This window comes from Benincasa hispida, chromosome 4 (genome assembly GCF_009727055.1).
Source record: "Benincasa hispida cultivar B227 chromosome 4, ASM972705v1, whole genome shotgun sequence".
In the NCBI taxonomy this organism is placed as follows: domain Eukaryota; kingdom Viridiplantae; phylum Streptophyta; class Magnoliopsida; order Cucurbitales; family Cucurbitaceae; genus Benincasa; species Benincasa hispida.
Genome location: NC_052352.1, coordinates 382,950 through 388,949, shown reverse-complemented (window position 1 = coordinate 388,949; position 6,000 = coordinate 382,950).

Genomic DNA, 6,000 nt, shown 5'->3' with positions numbered 1-6,000 from the left:
TATTTTATTAGATAAACTTAATCAAATTCCAAAAAATAAAAACTATTTTTCCATGTTAACAAGGCTGTTAATTTTTTTTTTTCGTGTTAACATTGTTTTTTCTTCATGTTTGCAACACTTAAGAAACAACCCTAAATATAGCAACATATTTATTCAATCATGTTAACAACACTTAACACTGTTTTCCAACATATAGCAACAAATATTCAATCATCAAAATATAGCAATATATATTCAATCATCTAAATATAGCAACAAATATTAGGTCGTGATATTATTATGGTCAATCATCCAAATATAGCAAAAAATATTTTTATAGCTATAAATACGAAACAAACAGTGTTAAGTGATAGTAAACACCTTAGAAAGAGAAAGTTGGTAAACAGTGTTTGATCCGGTTGATTCGTAATAAGACAAACCCTAAAACAAGTTACAATAAAGAACATTAGTATACCAGTCAACATCCGTAATAAAAAAAATGTTGGATAAAGAGGGAGAAGACATACCATTTGCATTTATGAAGTAAATGGAATGTGTTTATTCTTGCAGAATTGTATCGGCAACAGCGGAAGCAACAAAGATCATTAAGCACTCTAATTCATTAATTTTGGCAAAATATAAAGCATGCTTTTGCAGAAACAAGTGAGTTTCATGACATACCTTTGTAGGACTTCTTCAAAGCTCGATCTCCAGCTGCAATATTCTTTGAATCTCGTTGCAAACCACCTCAAGATCTTCCTCACTATTCTCTTGGTGCTCTAGATTGAGTAGTGGAACTCAAAACAAGCTTGAATCAAGGGATTATGGAGAATTTCTCACAGAAGCAATCTTGTTGAAGAACACTTTCTTCACCATGAATTTTCAACTAAAATTCTCTTGATTGCATGTCTTAAATTCATTCCAATCTCTTCAATATCATCATGCAAGGAAGAGAGTTGCATGAGTTGTAGCTCATGCTTAGAGTAATTATAGGCAATGGTGATGGATTATGTGTGAGCAAGTAGAAGATGGATAACGGAAAAATTTGTTTTTCCATTTGCATATTATACCAATTTTTAATTTCCATCAAAATCAATTTTGATTTTAAAACTGGAAATTTTATTAATTTTATAAAATTAATTTCATAAATTAATTTTTAAATAATACTAATTAATTTAATATCAAATATTAAATTAATTTTTACACATATCAATCTTTATATATTTATATCATATTTAAATATAAATTCTCTTATTCCATTTAATTCTCAAATTAAACAAGTAATTATATCTCATATAATTACTAATTCCCTTTAATTATAGTTTGAACGTTTCAAATTAACTTATCACGCTATTCTAGAGTTAATCCAATTACGAGCTAGTAGGGGGACCTCGCGGACCTACAGATCATGGGCTCCAACGATCTGAGATAAATTGACCAAATTAACCCCCATTCGTTAACTAATGGGTCACTCCACTAAAGCCCATAGTTGCACTCCCCTCACTGTAGATATATTATGTCCACATGATTTAACCATAATCAGTAAGTCGACCCTTCACAGGTTGTTCGTAATAACGGCTGGGTCAAATATCTGTTTTACCCCTGAGATTACGTCTTATTTCTCAAGTTCCTACTGGCCCTCTAATGAATAACTGGTTTGTGATCCAATCACTAAATCAAACTCTCTCAGCCCAGTGAGAGGGTGTGGCTCCTTGTTCAAGACCTGGATTTAGTACTTGAGAAAATAACCTTTCTCCTATCTCTAAATCGGGTAGGTGTGAACTTCATCTTGCACCCTATGTCCCTAGCTATCTATTAGGTCTTACCCCTGAAATGAGATGCTTATTAAGCCGGCACTGTTGAGCTAGCTCTCACGTATGAAAATTTAAGGATAATCCTGAATAAACAGGAGTTCATAGTTAGCTCAGGATTAAGATCGAGTTACCTAGGTCATCTAAGTGAAATAGTCGATCTTATACAGTAAACAACGTTATAAAGTAAGAGTGACTTATTTCTTGGTTCGATCTTATGCAAACTCATTACATAGAAGTCCCCACTCCTCATGTCGTAACATGTACGAATTAGGATCACATCGTATGTAGCACTTTACAACTCTTTGTAATAACTACAGAATAGGCCGCATTCAATAGTGTTACCAGAATAAGGTAGGTACCCAACCTTATTCATTTACTATAGATCATTTTGACAATTTACTCAAACCTGGTCCACTCTTATGTCTTTACATAAAGCTCAATTATTCATGTAATAGTCATGGGTCTTAGTTTATTGGATTTAGACTTTCATGTATATAATTTATAAAATCAATAATAAGTTTATTAACTATAGAAAATGTTTATTAGTTTACAAACTGCGAGTTTTATGACATAAAACCTAACAGTCCTTATACTTGAAGGCAAGTGAGAGCATAATTATAAAGTGCAAAGAAACAAAAAATGGAATAGGGTCCAGCCTCAAAGTTATGAAATTCATTCATCGAAACTTGAATTTCATATAATATCATGAATAATGATAAATGAAAAACCAACAATGTAGATAAAACGACCAACATTTGATTTTAAATCATAGACAAACAATGGTAAATTATTTATTTAAGGAAGAAGAATTGAAAATTGAAAGCGAATAATAGAGACAATAGAAACTAAAAAGATACAAAGAAGTTCATGGAAACACAGAATAAGAAAATATTGGAGATAAGAGAAATAACATACCAATTGAATTAAGAAAGTAGATGGCATGGGTTTGGCCTAAGTTGAAGTGAAGTGAGATACATAAATAGTTGTGTGAATACAATAAACAGTAACTAACAACCACTGTCAATAAGTATAGAATAAACCACCCAAAAAAAGATATGATAATGATAAATACAATAAACAGTACCTAATAACCACTGTCAATCAATATACAATAAATCATCCTAAAATAGGGGATATGCTAATGATGAATAAAGTAAACAATACCTAACAACCACTGTCAATCAATATAAAATAAACAATGGTCAAACAGAGGTCAAAAGTTACAAAATGAACAAGCAATGGACAAACAGAGACTGAAATGAACAAATTAAAGCAATAATGAATAACATTATAGACAACACAGTGAAAATAATCTAATCAATATACATTTTTCTTCATCAATATAATGAAGAACATAACATATATTTGACAGAGACAATAATAGCAATGAAGAACATAACATATATTTGACAGAACCTAATCACAATCCATTCTTCTTTATCAAAATCCAAATCCATTCTTCTTCATTCTAATCAAAATCCATTCTTCTTCATTCTAATCAAAATCAAAATCCATTATTCTTCATTCTAACATATAACCTAATCAAAATCCATAAAATCCATTCTTTTTTATCAGTATAATGAAGAACATAACATATATTTGACAGAGACAATAGTAACATAGACAGTGGACAAATAATTAACAAACAGAGATAGTAATAGCAAAATAATGAACATGAAATGAAATTTAGAGCATAATTTGGAAGCAAAATAATGAACATGAATAATAAAGCATGATTTACAAAATTTTGAGCTAAAATTGAAAAAAAAAAAAAAACAAAAAACAAGAACCTCATCATCGGCTGGGAAAGGGAAAAAGAAGATTACCTTCGACCTCCCCCCTACCAAGCTCCAAATCTCAACCAACCCCTTACCAAGCTCCAAGACCTATTTCGACAGAGTGAGAAGATCCAATAAAGCAGAAAAGGGAATCAAAGTTTTGGAGCGACGAGATAGAGATTGTTTGGTGTGGCAAAGGGAAGAGACACGATTTATAGATTTGTGAATGGTCTAGAGAAAAACATGCAAGCAATGCGAAACCAGATCTGAAGATGGCACCGAAACCAGATATGAAGTCGGGGAAGTAAAGAGAAGGAAGAACGAAACCAGATTTGAGCATAGCATTCGATCGGACAAGAAAGGAGACAAAAATGGCGAAGGAGAACAAAAGAGATGCAAACAGTGAAATGGTGTGAATCATGGAGTTGGGAATAGTTTCCCTAGGGTTATAATCTGATGATATAATTGGAGCTCCAACTAAAAATAGTTGGAGCCCAAAACATGGAGTGGGCTATTATAGTCCACTTCACCCCACTCTACTCTTGGGCCCAAATAGGCCCTAAGGAGTTGTGGGCTCTTAGGTTTTTGGAGGAGAGGAAGTGATTGAGAGGAAAAACTGTTTTTCTAGAAAAAACTTCTGTTTCTTTTTAGAATTGTGTAAATCTATTGAGGACTACAACCATACATGTACTAAAATAGAGAGAAATAGAAGAAAGGGAGTTACAACTCCCTCCCAAAACCATTTTCAAAATATATTAAAATAATTTAATATATAAATAATAATATATATTAAACTATTTGTTATATCTAATATAACACATAACATATAGTTTAATATTGTATAAAATACAATATAACTTATAGTTTTCATTCTCTCAACAATGCATGATATTTAATGCAAATCCTATTTATATTAATCTTAATTATATGAATCCAATTCGCATAAGTAATATTTGAATCAAATTCAAATATTTATTTCCTCTCAAATAATGTATCAAATACATTATAGTAATTATATCATATATAATTAAGTAAAATTAATAATATCACATATAATTAATTCCCTCAATTAATTTGAACAATTCAAATTAATCCAAAATTGATTCTCATTTAATTTTTGTTTAGCTACAGAAGGGACCTCATGGACTTGTAGATTGAAGCTCTAATGGTATTTGAATAATTAATTAAATTGCTCAACATTTAGTAATTGTCGGACACTCCACTAAAGACTGATAGCTGCACTCTTCGCACTACAGATATATTTTTATGTCCATTAGATATAACCAGTCAACAGTGCGATGACCCTTCACAAATTGCTCATAAGTACTATTAGACCAAAATTACCTTTTTACCCCTGTAGTTACATCTAACTTCTCAAGTACCACTAATCTCTCTAATGAATAATAAATCATATACCAACTATGATTAAACCCCACTTGGGCTAGGAGAGGGTGTGGCGCCACATTATTCGAGCCCTAAAATCAGTCCTTAAGAGAGTAATTTATTTACTTACCTCGACATTGGGGAAGTAGTGAATTCCTTCTTGTGTAGTTGTGTTCCCAGCTCCTCAATCAGACGAATTCCTAAAATACTAGGCTTGTTGAGTCAGGATCTGGCCATTCTCACCCATACAAATCAAGGAACCGCCCTCATAGGTTTGAGTTCATAACTCACTCAGGATTCAGATTATGTTACCTATGGTCATCTTGGTGAAATGTAAGTCTTTATTATGAACGGTGTTATATAATGAGACTAGTCATTTCATTGTTCGGTATTATACAAACTCCTTTGTATAGAATACCCTCGCTTACATGTCTCCACATAAATGATCAGGATCAGATCATTTGTAGCAGTTTACAACAATTGTAATATTTTCAAAACGGGTCGTACTCGTAGTGTCATTAGGATAAGGTATCTAGCCTCCATCTACTACAGACCATTTAGGTTATCACTTAAACATGATCCATTTGTATGTCTCTACATACATGTTTAAGTTATAGAAGATAACCTTGGACGTTAGTTTATTAGTTTGTGGGTTTAATGCTACTAAATGTCAAATAAAACATCTCCATATTTTATTAAATAAATAAAATGTTTGTACAATACAATTACAAACTACAGAACTCTACAAGATTTAGGGCATCAATCTTAATAGACTGTTGTATACATTTTGAGCATGGTTCCTTCTAAAAGTGTTTTTGAAACACCATATGAGTTTCCTGATTCGTCTACTTGTGGCAAAGGGTTATACTCAGAGAGAAGGGGTGGACTATGAAGAAACCTTCTTCTCTGTTGCCATGATGATGTTGATTAGAATACGCTTATCTATACCACATTTTATGATTATGAAATTTGACAAATGGATGTCAAGATAGCCTTTCTAAATGGAAATCTTGAAGAAAGTATCTATATGGCTTAACCAGTGGGGT